Genomic DNA, 16,854 nt, shown 5'->3' with positions numbered 1-16,854 from the left:
GCCTGGCTAAATCCCAGATGAACCCACCACACTATACCAACTGCCATTGCATATGTCTGGCCCATATTACCAAACTGTACATATTGAAAGTTCAGAAGCATCAAGTATTGACATGAGCCCTGTTGTGGCCCATGCTAGGACTTGTTAACCCCAGACTGGGGGAGAATGGGGCAGGGGGAGGGAATGTGACGCAGGCTTGCCGCCGGCCACGCGGGAGGAGCAGCCCAAACAATGGCCATTGAGTTCACACACTCCAGGCCAGTTAGACACGGATCGTTTACCCAGATCCATCTCTATAGCGACCAACCACCAGCCCTGGCCTTTCTGGGAGCAGCTTCTCACACACCTGCTGGTGGGGGGCACTGTATGGGAAAGGGTTAAACACCCCCCCACACACACAACACCATAAACACACACTCTCGCAAACACACTATACAGTCTCACTCACTCCTGCCAGCAGGCTTTGGAGATGTCAGTTGTTAGTTGGGGGGAGGGGGTGTGAAGGGGATAGGCTGGTGGTGGTCTTTGTAAGAGAGAGAGAGAGAGAGAGAGAGAGAGAGAGAGAGAGAGAGAGAGAGAGAGAGAGAATGAGCGAGTGCAAGTGAGAGGGAGAGAGAGAGCGAGAGAGAGAGAGAGAGAGAGGACAGAACAGAGCGTTCTATTTCTCATAGCGGAGCAGCTGCTGAGCAGAGAGTGCAGAGAGACATTGAGAGGAGAGAGAGAGAGAGAGAGAGAGAGAGAGAGCCCTCACTCACTGAGCAGAAGCGAGAGAGCAAAGCTAGTAAGAAGGAGAAGAAGACCGACACGCGCACACACACGCACAGAGGTAGAGGCAGGCACTAGTCGCGTGTTCAGAGAAGCCCACAGTCGTGCAGCTCTACTGGGGAAGTGAAAGGAAAGAAAGGAGTGCTTCTTTTTTTCACCCCTCACTTTCTTTTCCCTTTGTGTTCTCCAGAGGGGGTCTGCTCTGTTTCTTTTTTGCCCCTCTGTTTGCTCATTTTTGTCCCCCACCTCCTCTTTGTGGCAGAAGACAGAGCAGGAGCACCACAGCCTCCCTGTAACACATCTCACCGGTAAGCACTATCATCAGTGTTCTTTCTTCAGTATTTTTTTTCAGCTCTGCAAACTGTTTCTCATTATTCTTGAATCTCTGGTTTGATTTTATTCTTGAATCTGGTTTGAGTGGTGCTGTAGATTAGACCGGTATCACATGGCTGCGACCGGTGCCGGTGTTGCTATGCCGGCATCCTCTGCAGCCAGCCATTGAGAAAGGCTAGAGTGGGCTGAGATGCAGAAAGGAGGGAAAGAGGGAGGGACGGAGGGAGAGGGAAAAGGAAAGAGGGAGAGAAATGAGTGTGCTACTTTTCATAGCCCAAAGAACTGGGGCTCGTCCTCCTTCGCTGCAGTGCATTGTAGTATTGCAAACAGTTGCATTAACACATAACATGCACACATACTCATGTGCTTGCCCACGTTCAGCATGCTCTGCAGTGTATCCATGCTGTACAATGGATCAGCATCATCCTCTATACATATACCCCTTCTTTATTTAGCCTCCTTTTCAACAGAGTAGATGCTGATTCTGATTCTATTACAACAAAAGCAAAGACACAAAATCAGTGAATCAGTGAGAAATAAATCAAACATTTAACCTAAACTGGCAGTTTCCATAACAACACAATGGGTACTGCATGCATTCTTTACCAAAGGTGACCATTCTCCAGTGTAAGAACCTGGTGTTGGTTTAGTTCAAAATGACTAAATTCTCTCATGTGACATTTAGGGGGGCATGCAGAGAAAAACACAGAGCATGTAGAGCTAATTAGTTTGTGCTTGTTTTCACCTTGTGCATTCTCACACCTAGCTAAAAACAATAGCCCCTTTGCAGGAGGGGTGGGAACAAATGGGGTAGCAAAGGAGAGAAAAATGAATGAAAGGGTGAATGGTGGTTGGAACCACTCCTTTTTTCCACTCATTTGCCTGGATGGAGAGAATGAAAGAGGATGTAATTCACACCTCAAGAGAGATGAGGGAAAGATGTGTGAATGAAGTGACAAAACAACAAGACCCCTCATATATACATACTACATGTCTGAGCCTCTGAGCCTTGTGTGTTTTGAGGAGAGAGAGAGAGAGAAAGAGAGAGAGAAGGAGGGAACATGATGGTTTTTGGTTGTAAGTGTCAAAACCAAGCCTTTCAAGCAGGCTGCAGCATAACCTGTGCTCTCCTCGCGTTTTCCCCTCAATACATTTGCAAGGGTGAAAATGTGATTAAGCTTTCACATTGAACCATTTCCATATTTTTCCTGTTGACCATAATACAATAATATACATAAGTGCCTATACAGGAATACATGATATCAGTGACCCTATCTACTGCAGATTGCACTTATACACAATATAATGAGAATAGAACAATACACCAACAGCTGTTGTTAGTGATAACTGTACTACTGTTTGTGAGAACTGTAGTACAATGATATAACAACATCTATGATTTCTGAAAAAAGTCTATATGTTCTTATATTATTATATTCTACATATGTAGCAGAGGTTTTTCCATGAAACGTTCACTCAAATGTGTGTTTCTCACATATAAAACCAGCAGAGCTTGAAAAGATATTTACTCGTCTGTTGCTAGGACACTCCCTTTGAACATTTTATAGGAATGCTCTGATTGGCTGCGGCAGCTGATGCATGTTTCTCACCCCAAATCTCTACCCTTAGTCCATGGAAACATGCCTGCCTCTGCTTCCTTCTCCTTCTCTCTCTCTCTCTCTCTCTCTCTCTCTCTCGCGCTCTCTCACTCGCTCTCTGCCACTGGCTGTCTGTCTGCCTTTCGCCTCCAGCCTCTCTTCCCTCCGTCTGTCTGTCTAGCTCTCTTCCAGCAGTGTCTTTGTAAGCATCACATTGCTGCTGGAAACATAAGAATGCATGTCACAGAGCAGGTTCATGGAGTACAACGCCTTTCAGTGCCCATCTCTTCTCCCACACTGTTTAGAATTGCCATAAGCTGTACAGTAGCTCTATTGCATGTAACAACAGTGAACATTAGATTACCTTGTTCTAAAACCATGGGAGATGATATGAATGGATAGAATGGATCTTAAAGATGTGACATGCATGCTTTTTTAAGCTAGCATTCCAATATCTGCCCTCCTCCCTTAGTCTTTCATAATCTCTCATATTTGCAAGTACTTGTGATGCACATGCAGTTTGGTACATTTGGTGCAGAGGTACATTCTATCATCAGGAATATAAGTATAGATTTCGAGCCACAATAAAATAATATTAAAAGTAAATAAAAATACACATTATATGGGAATGTAGTCAGTGGCATTATGTACAATATAATATGCAGATGGTAAGGTACAATACAGATAAGACAATAGAAGTCTATTGGTCTTATTCTTGGTCTATGATTTATGGGCATTTTCTCCCCTACTTGTCCATTTCCCTAACGCTGTTCATGGAGAGAAATGATGTTTTTCTGTTTTGTCCCAAACATGAGGTGGCACTGGAAATGCACTCGCAAATCTATCATTCATTGTTCAGAAACAGTGAATATGTAGTTCTGGCAACTGGGTTAAACTGTGTTTCTCACAGGGTTAAATTGTGTTCTCACAGGTTTAATTGTGTTCTCACAGGGTTCACTTTGAAAGAGCTCAAGACCACCTCTCACTAACTCTCTCAGTATGATTGTTTTGGTTCACACCGAATGTGATTGCAATGTTTCCACCTGTGCAGAAGAACCACACCAAATGCTAAATGCACCAGGGTTTCAAATAGATGAAATACTGTACTTATAATGTGAAAGTGACCTAAAGGGCAAAGCGATGGTGAAAGTCATTTCAAAAGTGGGTGAGAGGGTTTAGCAGCACTTCTTTACTCTGAATTTGTGCAGATCATTAGTGGACATGATAACTGATCTGACATGTTTATGAAACAATGAATGCGAAAGTGAATGGAGGGATGAATCTCTCCATTTCACAACACATTCGTGTCTGTCTTTGGAGCAGGATGTTGCAGAGCCAAACCAGACTGATGAAACACTCTAAAAAATAAAGGTGTCCAAAGTGTTCTTTGTGTGATGCTACAGCACTTGCATAAAGAACCTTTCAATAGATGGTTCTTTGGAGAACCATTTTTGCAATTGAGATGTGTGAGTGTGGAGAACCTTTTTAAGTTAATAATCATGTAAATGTTCTAGGATGAATTGGTAGAGAACCTTTTACACTTGTGACCGGTGACAGTTAACTATGGATCCAAGTGATGAAAAACTCATTTACCACTGGTTTAATAACGAGTCATTCTTTTATCGATTTGATGTCATGAAAACTACAGAAAGACACTAGTATTCCCAAATGTTTATATATTGAAATTTTAAGGATGAAGGATGAATTGATAAGCAAAATTGATATCACATTTGTTGTACCTAGCATAGATGAGATTGTTCTTGAAATGTGACTGTTGAGCTGAACTAGTTAAACGCTCTTGGTATTGCTGGCAGATATCACAGCTGTACAAAAAGCTGCTTATATGGAACTTTAGATGGCACAGACAAAACAGTTTCAGGTCTTAGGAAAAAACAGAAATAAAATCATGTCCGAGCTAAGCTACAAGGTCTCAGACATTAGAATTAGTGTAACATTCACAATTGCATTCTATATTACTAGATTAATCACAGTTTTTTGGCCAAATTGAAGATAACAATTTACTACAATCACTTTTACTGAACTGTACTGTTATTATGTTCTATAATTCCCAAAGATTAGGTTTCAGTTCACACGCTGTCACTGTGCTTTTTTGACTTCAGTGTCAGTTATCATCTCAAAATTCCCCCTCCCACACACAAACGGTTTAAGCATTCACTGCAGTTATTTTCCATCTGCTCACCTGAATAAGAAGACTCTGTTACTGGCACAGGCCTAGATCTTTTACATTTTGTGAAGGTTCTTTAAACCTTCCAAAACTTTTTCTCACTCACAAATCCTTTTTCAAGCATTGTTCTTAAGTGGTTCTTCTATGGCATCACTTAAAGAACATTTTCTGGCGCCTTTTTAAAGGTGGAGATGTGAGATCACAGATGGCTTTGTAGACCTGGACTGAGGTGAATGTTTTGTCTGATGCAGAAAAGTCAAGCAGTGCTACAGGTTCTTGGTGTTAGTGAAGATGTGTTGAGAGCATGATGGTGGACATTTTGCATGTGTGCTGGTTGTTCCTTTAATATGAGCTATAGGCTGAGCTCTGGAACATGAGAAACAACAGCAGAGAGAAGGAATGCAGTGGGGGATTGTTGAGCGATACATTAACCTTGAGATAAGCTTTAACTGTCACTACTGCAGTATGGTTGCGTATGTGTGTACGTATGTGTGTGAGCGTGGGTGTGCTCCACTCGATACAAGAAGAACTTGGCGCAAGCTGCTTGAGGGCTGGGGTTATGATAAGGTAACAAACTTTGAATCAGAATCAGATTGTTGGAGGGAAGAAAAATTTTGAATGAAAAATGAAAGGGAAGCTCATAATCTCTGAGTTTTTGAACAGGCATTGTTGTGCCTTATTATTCTTCAGAGTAAAATGAAGCTGTCAAGGTTCTGTGAAGAGATCAAATATCCATAATATTATATTCAAAATAAGTCATGTAACATAAACAATGTCATGTAATGTCATGTAACATAAAACACTCCATGAAGCAATGTAGCTAAAGTATGAGGGCAAAGTGACAAATTTTGGAAATGCAACATGCATACACCGATCAGGCATAACAATATGACCACCACCTTGTCCATTTTATCAGCTCCACTTACTATATAGGTGCACTTTGTAGTTCTACAATTACAGACTGTAGTCCATCTGTTTCTCTGCATACTTTGTTAGCCCACTTTTACCCTCTTCTTCAGTGGTCATGACCCCCATGGACCCTCACAGAGCAGGTTGGTGGATCATTCTCAGCACTGCAGTAACACTGACGTGGTGTTGGTGTGTTAGTGTGTGTTGTGCTGGTGCAAGTTGATCAGACACAGCAGTGCTGCTGGAGTTTTTAAACACCTCAGTGTCACTGCTGGACTCAGAATAGTCCACCAACCAAAAATATCCAACAGCGTCCTGTCGGCAGCGTCCTGTGACCACTGATGAAGGACTAGAAGATGACCAACACAAACTGTGCAGCAGCAGATGAGCTATCGTCTCTGACTTTACATCTACAAGGTGAACTGACAAGGTAGGAGTGTCTAATAGAGTGGACAGAGCATGTTAAGCTTTTATGTTCGTGTTTGGAGATTATTGAGGTGTCCAGAAGAGCAGAGGTAGTTCTGCCCAAAGGAAAAAAATATATACATTTTCAGGTGTCAGAAATCTGGGTTCATGTATTCAAGTCTTTTCCAGTTAACATGCTTCTGTAGTAATTTGCTTTTTAATGGCTGTAATGGACCTTGTTGACCAGATTGCTGTTTATGTCCTAATAATTGCTTCAAAAACTGTGTTTTGTCATTCCTCAGTGCAGTGCCAAGTATTGCCCCTCTATACCATCTGAAAATAGGGCAAGTTTTAAAGAGCATAAGTGGAAAAACAAAGTGAAGAAAAAACTCCAGAAACCAAAATCTTTTAGCTTGGCAGTTTTCCATATCTTACTTATTGTTAATATTTTATTAGATGAAATGAATAAATGTATTAGAAGCATTAAAACACTTCACACAACTGAAGTTAATTCCATTGGCACAAATGACCAATTAATGTTGAGGCTTAAGTTATACTACAGTAAGGAAGTAGCACACTTATCACTGATCATTGATCATGATCATGATCATATATATATATATGTATATGTACAGTGTATGACAAAAATGCATTTGTCAAATATTTTATTTTAAAAGTATTTATTTGTATTTGTTTTTATATTTTTTCCCTTTTATGTAGTTTCAGCAAAGGTTACAGATACAACTAAATAACAGAATGAACAGTACTAACATCTGCGTTTAGCATTGTACTTTGCATTAACCATGTACGTATTCAGTAAGAGCACTCACACAAAATATATTTCAAATAAACAATATATGAAATCATCAAACTGTATTTTCACAGTGTATCAATACCTGCAACATGCACTTTTCCATGGCTTTTGCCATGTTAAAGGTTCATTTGCTGATACTTAAAATTAAGATACTGGAATACAGATTCATTTCAAAAGTTATGCAAACAGTGAAGTGTGGCTATTTTCATACATTTTCAAATATATTTGAAAAATATATTTACATAAATTTATCTTTGTATGATACATTTCTGTGTGTAATATTACTCCATACATTTTAAAATAAATGTATTTTAAAATATATTTGGTTTAAATGACAGCATATTCTGAAATATATTTTAGTGTTTGGAATGTATTTATAGCAGCACTATGCTACAAGACAAGTTTACATAATCATTAAACTGATACATGGCCTAACCACGCGATAAGAGAAGCATTGGGTTTGTTCCAATTTGCCTACTAAATACTGCACACTGATTGTGACCAAAAGCAGTAAGACAGATGCTTTATGTGACCAGCACAATATTTCTCCAGTACAACAAAGATGCCTAGAAGAGAACTGGCCAAATATTCCAGTATGCAACCATATCTTCACTATATGCTGCATTCCTTAAATGCAACTCGTACATTTCGAGATGACATAACAATGGGCAAAATCCCCATGCGGTCATGAGGCCCTGTAGTACTGTACACATTGTTGATGGTAATTGTTGCACTCTCTATACTGCACTATACATTACATTGATAAGCATGCAGTATGTATTGCTGTCAGAAAAAAAAACTCCAAAAAAAGTAGTTATACAGAAGGGAAAACATTCTTAACTTTTAATGTAAGTTAAAGTAACACAATTTTATTGAAAGACATTGTTGACAATTTGTTGTTCTATTTGTCATGGAATTTTGACATGTAAACAACAGGTGATGTTTTAAAATAAAAATAAATAAAAGAAAAACAATGCAAATGGTGAGCAGTGACGATATGCTGGTACAGTGTATGCATTACACGGAACACATTATGCTATTTCAAAGTCACTGCTTAGCCGTATCCTCACCTCACCAACTCCACAGACCTTGAGCTGTCTTTGGCAGGAGGCTATGTTTTAGCACATTGATGTACAGCTACATTTGGACCAACTGCAAGATTTTAGAAAAGCACAGGTGAGAGGCTCTTCTACAGGAAGAGCTGAAAGTGGCCGTGGCAAAGAGAGGATACTGACGAAATCTCTTGTGCACACTGTGGGCACACACACAAACTAGTGTATCTTTCCTCATCCTCACCCAGGGCAGTTCAAGAGCTCTATGAGTAATGATAACAGGCATTTTGAAATACAGTGTCTTTTTAATGAGTGACACATGCATGATAATCAGCCCTCTAAAATAAGTCTGTAACCGCTTTGCAGAGCTTAGCACTGAACACCAATACATACAACCTCTCACTTGTAGCGTCAGATAAGCTTAACCCCTAGAAGTCACAGCACCAAAAAGAGCATGTTGTTTTTTATATTTATTGTCAATTATTATAATATTTTCTGCACCTAATCAGCACATTTGTTATTGTTAGTAGTCTTGTAGAGCCAGATGTGAGCTTGTAACACCATGAAGGTGGAGCTCAAAGTAAGGGTGATGGAGCGACCGACAATCAATGGACACCAAACCTTTCATTAGCCCATGAATGTAATGTGAGCTAGCATAGCTGAAAAGTCCTCCCAAAAACTCCAACTAAGCATGTAGATCATAATAAACATTGCCTCTTTCAAAAGGAAAACAGTTCCATTAAACCAGATTATACTTTAGCTTTAGAAGATGTCCGAGATAAACATTAACAGCAGATTACTAGTGGCTGTAGTTATGATGATACAGCTGCAGTATATGTAATGTGGAAATAACTGGCAGCTATGTACAGAAAAAGAAGAGCTATCAGATTTGCATTCGTGCTAAATGTACTAGAGGAACTTGGGGGTTGGTTTCAGAGGGGCTTACACTTGTTAGAGGAGGATTTCAGGGCAATTCAGTGGCAAAAGTTTAACACGTTGTCTCCAGATGTGTATATAAGTTCTGAGATCCTGACTGGCCCCACAAGAAGTCCATTAGTAGAACGGGAGATGTTTTATGATGATTCAAATTTGTTGAAATGTGCTTTTTTGTCATTTCTTGACACTGAAAAACAAAAAGACAGAGGTGCAGACTTAAATCTGTCAACACGTAAAGTGAACCAAATAAATGTAATGCATTACATGACTATGCAATATATTTGCATATTCACATTTAAATAGCACTGAAAAAGGACAGGAATGACTGTAGACTTCTAAGAATTATAAAGACAGAAAGTTTGAGGGGGAGATGAAGCAGCATCCAACCTATATTTATCCATGCATGAGTAAGCACAAGCTGACCTCCACACACAAAGTCCACCAGCTTCAGACCAAGCTCAGCAGCATAAGGAGAAGATAGGCTTTCCGGTTAAAGTTAATTAGAGATAACTGACTTTAAGGTGGGACAGTGAAGTAAGATAATTTCATAGTTACATAATGAATTACATTTGCATTCTGTTTATATTCTGGATCAGGTAACAGGTTTGCAGTTCTGACATTTTGATGTGAAAAAGGAAACAAACATGGCAAAAATGTAAACGAGTTTGTCTTTCTGCAAAACAGGAAATGCATAATAATAGTCTCGTTCTCAGAGACTCTGTCTAATTTGGCAGAGCTGACCGGCTGGTATGTATTGCACATTAAGATGGCCACAACTATCAGTTGCATTTTAATTGGCTATCCACACGTCTGTGTGGACACAATTCTGTGCTCTGGTACCCAAACAATAGTTGATGGTTGGTTATTTTGCATGTGAAAATGGCCCTTTCCTGTCAACGTAGGCAGATCTTTTGCAAATTAAGTGACAAGACTATCTGATGCACCAAACTCTGATGATAGGCAGAAATCTGGCTTGCAAGACAAGCACAACAATAAGTTTTTATCAAATTCAGATTGAAAGTTTTGTCAACACTTTTTTCAAAGGGTTACAACTAATTAAACAGTTCAACAAAATGTAAAGATAAGTTTCAAGGAATATACACAATACTGAGTTACATTCAATTACATATTATTGGGAAGGATAATTTAAGATGGGACACATTTTGGTCAGCAAGGAGGTCAGATTTCTACTTGATGTTTAATAATTTTAAAGATGAAGCACAAGCCAATTTGCAATGCTCTTTTAAATGCTCAGCTGGGGAGCCTGGCTAGCTTCTTGTATTAAAATACTTATTATCTCTTACATCGCTGAAGGATTAGATGAAACTAATCTGGAGAGTTGTGTGTGGCTCAGAGGGTTCGTGCTGGAGTGAAAGTGAGGGTACAGTCCCAGCAGGACTGCAGGCCGCACGCCCAGAGAGAAAGCTTCTCATCTCCTCTCATCTCTCATCATCCGTCTATCTGTGGGGCCCAGGGCTGTGGAGTAGCGGGCATAGAGGGTGCAGGGGGGCAGCCTGGCAGCCACGCCACCTCACTATCTGATGAGCATGCAGTGGATTAAGGAGCGAGCTGCTGGCACACACTCAAACTCAGACACACTCCGAGAGATAAACAAACTCAAACAGATACACTGAGATTAACACACACTTTTAAAGTGGGTCAGCGCATCATATTAATAATAAAACTCATATCAAAGTTTTCTCACTCTCTCACTCACTTACTCACTCACTCACTCACACAAACACACACGTAAACATACACACACACAAACATGCGCATACAGGGCTCCAGTAGCACAACCGTCTGCCCTATCATCAGGAGATCACCAGGAATCCAAAGTTGAATCTCATATGGTTTCCTACCCAATTTGCAATGCATTACATATAGTACTGGGCTAAAGTCAGAGACCACCCTGCAGTTATTTCAATTGTGGTCAAAACAGCCACTGAGTACAAGATAATCCACTTTTCCAAGTAAATGATAAATCACAGGGAAACAAGTAAGAAAAACAGGAGTCCCCAAAACTAAAACGATAAAAAAAATCATTAGAAAATGTAGAAAAAATCATGCAAGATCTGGTAGACAGTATAAACAGTAGTTAAAACTCATCTTAGGAGAATATCAAGCTCCACTCTTGCATCAGATCTAAAAAAAACCACAGGTGTTTCAGTACATCCTTCCACTGTGAAAAGACTGACCACCCCAGAGTCCAGACCTCAGCATCATTGCAAGTGTCTGGAATTCCTTGGATTGTGGAAAGCACTTTAAAAAACTGAAAGCAAGTCTCCTGAAAAGAATGAAAGCTGTAATAGAGGCACATGATGGACACACTAGATACTGAAAACTCTGATATCATATTTAATTGTCATGATTTTTTCTGTAATTTCTGTAAAATACGTCTTCTGCTTTTTTTCCTGATGCTGAAAAGGAACTTGTACTTAATGGCTGTTTTGACTAGAAATTGAATAAATGAAGGGTGGTCTCTGGCTTTTGCACAGTACTAAAATTATCAAAAAAAAATCTTCCAAACAATGTATAATATCTCTAATAAACAGCCATTTGAGATACAGTCTAAGAAAGCATAATTGGCCTCACTCTCTTTGGGTGGGTAGGATGGCCCTCCCTCTCTCCACATCACCCAGCTCAATGCTAGACAGCTCAGGTGTCTGTTAGCTGATGTAATAAAATTGGCAGTTAGTGTTCTCCTCCAAGTGTGTTGAGCTGCCCAGAGTTAGTGGCAGGAAGCATGTGCTAGCCTGCACCTTTTAGTTAGTTTGTAGCATTGGTAGCACTGTGTGGTGGAGAACTAGCTAATGGGTAAGTATTGGCAAAAAACTAAATTGAAGAGAGAATCAGAAGGAATTGATTGTGTGCATACAGACACACAGGCATATGCACACATACGCATGCATTTAAACACATATGTGCTCACAAACACACACCCTCATAAACACTGTCCTTATCATATCTCTCTCCATGTTTTGCAAACTCAGCTGTCACCTTTTGATTAGCTTGGTCATGAGTCCAGTTAAAACAATACATTAATCAAAGGCAGTAGAGTGCAAGCTTTTGTCAATGATATGCAACCCCTGCTGCTATTAATAGCTGCGTACTCTATCCGTTGACCTTGAGCAGGTGTGTTCCTCAGAGGGGGAGCGAGAGAATGAGGGAGATGAGGAGATGCACCACATGCACACACTAACCCACACCCTTCTGGGTGGCTTGGGCTCCATCCGCAGCTGCCAGAACGACTCAATCAGGAGATAGCAGAGGAGTCCTTTTATTTACACTCTTTAGTTGTTGCAAATAGTATATAGCAGGAGATAGCACAGAGGACAAGGGGCCCATAATGTGGAGAACCCAATTTTCCTCACTTTTTAAAAAAATAAAATAGCTTGATGTAGTATGTAACACTTTTCAAAATGCTGTTTACTCTCCAGTTCAGACAGTCCATATATAGAAAACTAAGCTGCAAAAACAACCCATTTTGAATCCACTGGTTTTGTGATATCACAAAAACCAACACATTTACATATGTGTGCCTATTCAGCTTACAGCAGTTTAGCCGTGTCCATTCATGCTGAAGTTATAAGGAGTGTTTCATTTGGGATTGCTTTTCGTATGAGGCACAATACAGGACAGTCAGAACACAGCTTCTTTACATATATCAGTTTTAACAGTTTTCACACAGTAAAAAATAAATTTAGCAACCCTTATTTTTAAGATTGGGCCACACAGAGAGAGAGCATGACAGAGTGACACCACAAGAGTGTCCGTGTGTGTGTGAGGGGATGTGTATGAGGGCATATTACATGCATACTGCTCATTCCTAATGTTTAATGGCACTTTCCTCACATTTACGTCAACAAAAGGGCTCCTCACTAAAAGGTCTCAGAGGCAATCTGTTCTTTGAGAATGTGGAATTTCTGCAGCCTTGAGGCTCCAGTAATGCTATTCAAATACCATCACACTTTCTGAACAGCTAATGCATGCAGGGGGAAAACCATGCATGGCAGTGAAACCGTTACAGTAACCCATTTATCCAGAACAAAGAATCTCTTTATGCATTATCATTGATACACTATTTTATCAAAAGAAAACTAAACAAGACAAACAAGGAAACAATAATGGTAACAAAATCTTGTGCATTTTGCTGCAAAACAAGCTGATTTTCAATGTTATCTATTATTATAGCTACGCTGTTGTGACATAAGACAACTAAAGATGTATAAATTCATTGAAAAATCTCAAAATCGTCTATTTCCTGCTGCATTAAGAGCCTATCGTCATCATACATTATCACTGGCTTTTTTGTCATAAGGCAGGTAAAGATGACATTGATTAATTCCCAAATTTTGCAATGAACCAATCAAAAATCACTCATTAAAAAATCCTGAGAAAAGCTTATAATCATTATGAATTATTATTGTTGCATCTCTTTTGTCACAAGACAACGTAACATGGTATCAATCTATCGCAAAATTCCAAAATCTTCCAATTTCCGTTTCAAGAAATGCTCAATGGATGAATCAAGTGAGCAGAAACATCAAGGCCACGACCCATGTCTCTGTCTCCTTGCTCTATTGTTAGCCCTTGCGCCATAGCTTACAATGCTAATTTTCAATCAGCCTTTTATCTGGCACCATTCTCTGCTCTCAGCCGTTTTCCTCCAGCCTGTGGAGGAAAGAGGGAGCGAGGGGGGAAGGGTGGAAAATGAGGAGCGCCCCCTCCCTCTCCTCCTCCTAGTGCAAGCCCTAGCCCTCGCTCGGCATGCTTCACAGTGCTGTGGTGCTGAGGACAGCGCTGGATGATGACTGGCCGTCTCAGCGCCGTTAGCTGTAGCATCGCATTACCAGTCAGTCTGAAAGGCCTGGATCAACCTAGCCCCGACACTGCCACCTCCCATCAGCTCTACAGGCAGGCTCTTTGTCAATATCAATCTCCCTCCAGCTGCCTGCTATGCTAAGCTAGTGCTCTGTCCACAGCACCAATGACCACGCTAACGCCCTGTGCAAATGTGCTCCTCTCATGCCAGACAGTGAGAAGGAAGGATGGAGGGAGAGGAGAATGAAGAACAATCAGCATCATCCTTGAGAAGCCTTGTTCAGTGACCAGAATTAATGATAACAGAGTACCTCACTTCTGAAAGATAAAAAAAAAAAAGCCTTTATGCATTGGCCGTTTTGTTCTCTGAGCATTTCTCTGTCCGTCTTCCCTCACGTCATTCTCTCTTTCATCTTTTGTTGAGAAAAAAAGAACTATACAGTCCATTGTATCTTGCATTGTATTTGTTTTAAAGGGAGCACATGTGATAGAGGCATTTGGATGGATGTGCTCATGCCATTCTGCAATAGAAAATCAAAAGAATTAATGAATTAATCAATGGGCCAGTCGATCAATAAGTACTCCACTCAACTATCAGCATATGAGGTTGTAAAGGTCACCCAGTTCAGTTGATTTCATTGTTAGTCACTGAGATCCACTGCAAATTACAAAAATGGTTTATTAACTGTTATACTAGCTCATCATTTGTTTTTTAGCATTACTGATTTAATGAAAATCTTTAATGATATCACATATTATGATATAATACTATCATAGATGTAAAAACATCTATTTCACTTATCATTTTAAAGGCTGTAAATGTAACATGTATTTGTGAGGTCCTGATGCTGTGGAGCAATGGCTGTTTCTTCTCTTTAAATGACACACAGAAGTGACTTTCATGCTTATAATTCCCCCTGGGAGAAACTTCAGACTGCCACACATGCATGAGTTCGAAATCCTTTTCTGCATGTTTTACTTATTAAAAAAAGTTCTGTGGAATTCAGAGGTAGATGCATGTGAAGAACCATGACATATTATATGTTCATAATTTAACAACTCTGACATTGTACACTGGACTCCTTAGAACTTTCCTGAAAATGACCCAGCAAAGACAACGGGAAATGTTCCCTTCTGGAACCCACCAGCATATTAATGCGCCATAAAAATGTGTTGTTTAACATTTAACAAGCTGTATGATATTAAATCAGTCATTTGTCATTAAGTTACTTGTCAATCATGGCTTATATCTAATTACATCACCTAAATGATAAGGCCTGTGCAGAACAGCTGATGCAATGTAAATGTTTATCCCATCTTTTATGTGTAGTCATCAGCAGGGGTAAAATATAATATAAAATGACTAGAATGACGACATGGATAAGAAGAAGCAAACTGAATGGACATAAAAGCAGTTACAGAGTCCTTAGTACTAGACTTCAAAAAGGAATTTCATTAGGGTGTCTTATTGAAATACAAGCAACAACATACAACTACGCACAGCCATGTAATGAAGGCAATTTACTTATGAGTTTACGTATGAGTCATGCCTTCTTTTTCTTGATTGGTTGCTAGCATAGCATGTGCAACCCATCAGACTCACTCCAGTGAATTCCGTAGTGAAAATGCACCCAATCCAGACACTGCGGAATTCATGGTGACTGAAATAGAGACTTCTGCTGCAGTAATAGTACACTGAACAAGCCCAGACTGGAAGGCAATTATATATTGCTCAGCACTAAAGCGTGCTTTAGAGAATTACTGCTGCCACTGTGATAAGCACCTTTCCACAAATATCACATACAGACCCTGGACTTCTTTTACTGAAGACATAAACATCATCGTCAAGGTCTTTATATAACTTCAGTCTTTCGTCAAGCTAAATTGTTCTTACCATGGCATTATGTTGTTCAAATCAAAGGCAAGGGGACAGCAGCTCTGGACACAAGGATAAAAGCTCAATGCAGCACATTTCAGAAAGAGCTGGTCATTTTATTGCATGCCTTTTAGATTAAGCCTCATTGGAATGACCACAACTGAACAGATTGTGGTGAGAGCATCAATATCAGAGGTTAAGGTTCACTGAGAAGTGGATGACCTTGCTGTGCCATGCAGAATCATGCAGACATCTATTTGACCCACAACATAAGAACCAGACCCACCATGATAGGCTTTTTTTTCACTATTTGCAGTTGCCCTGTTAACCTAATCTTATCATCACTGGCAATTCAAAGACTTTGACAAAATCTCCTTTAACTTATCTAAGTCTTCCTTGACATGTGTGCATGTTAGTAAAAAGGATTAGCATGTGGAAACTGAATTTTCTTTAGAAGCACTATGTTGCCTTTGTTCATGAACACTTAAAAATGTTTTCAATTACATTGTAGTAGTTACATGCATTTATGCAGTACTCTTTAAGATTACACAGCAAAAGAAATCATTTCAAAATTGCAGTAAATTACAGGCTGCTAGTGGCATTACTTTTACAGTAAGTTACTGTACCATATTAACAGTAAATAACAGTAAAATAGCAACTTTACTCTGTGACACCACAGTCACTTGGACCACAAGATTACTATGGTATAGCTGTATTCTGCTGTTCACTTACATTTATACACTAACCTGCTGTATTTTTACATAACAACTGTAAAGGTAATGCAGCTCAGCAGCCAGTAATTTACTGTAAATTTACAGAAGAAACATATTTTAGTCCTATAAATGTTATTTTAAAAAAAACAAAACATCAATGAACATATTTATACACTATGTTTTGCATTGTTTATGCACATCTGAAATATGTATTTTTAAACATGCAAACAGACACCCGTTTAACAGACATTTTAGCTTTGCTTATAATTTGCACAAACATGTCCAAAAACTTATTTCTGGAAATACCAACCAACAACAAATGTTTTTATTAAAATAATTATAAATAAAAATTTACTGTGAAACATGAGTGTTAAATATTGAGAAATCCTTAGATTCCTTTGAGGTAAGAATAACATGTTAAAACTGAAGGCAAAATGGCAAGGA

At 39.4% G+C, this 16,854-nt stretch overlaps 1 protein-coding gene across 3 annotated transcripts in view; it reads left to right on the top strand.

Moving 5' to 3' along the window:
- Window positions 1-579: 579 nt before the first annotated feature.
- Window positions 580-16,854, top strand: part of fam49al (family with sequence similarity 49 member A, like) — a 41,810-nt gene continuing 25,535 nt past the window's right edge. Inside the window, exon 1 of one of the 3 annotated variants that reach the window (XM_036566365.1) lies at window positions 580-1,073. The gene's annotated coding sequence lies outside the window, so the exon portion shown is untranslated. Of the gene's footprint in view, window positions 1,074-6,191; window positions 6,221-16,854 lie in introns of those variants that run through there. The other 2 variants (XM_036566363.1, XM_036566364.1) reach the window with 2 other exon arrangements.

The sequence above is a fragment of the Colossoma macropomum genome, unplaced genomic scaffold (assembly GCF_904425465.1).
Source record: "Colossoma macropomum unplaced genomic scaffold, Colossoma_macropomum, whole genome shotgun sequence".
Classification (NCBI taxonomy): domain Eukaryota; kingdom Metazoa; phylum Chordata; class Actinopteri; order Characiformes; family Serrasalmidae; genus Colossoma; species Colossoma macropomum.
The sequence above is the reverse complement of the archived record's forward strand: the minus strand, read 5'-3'. Positions and strand labels throughout refer to the sequence as shown.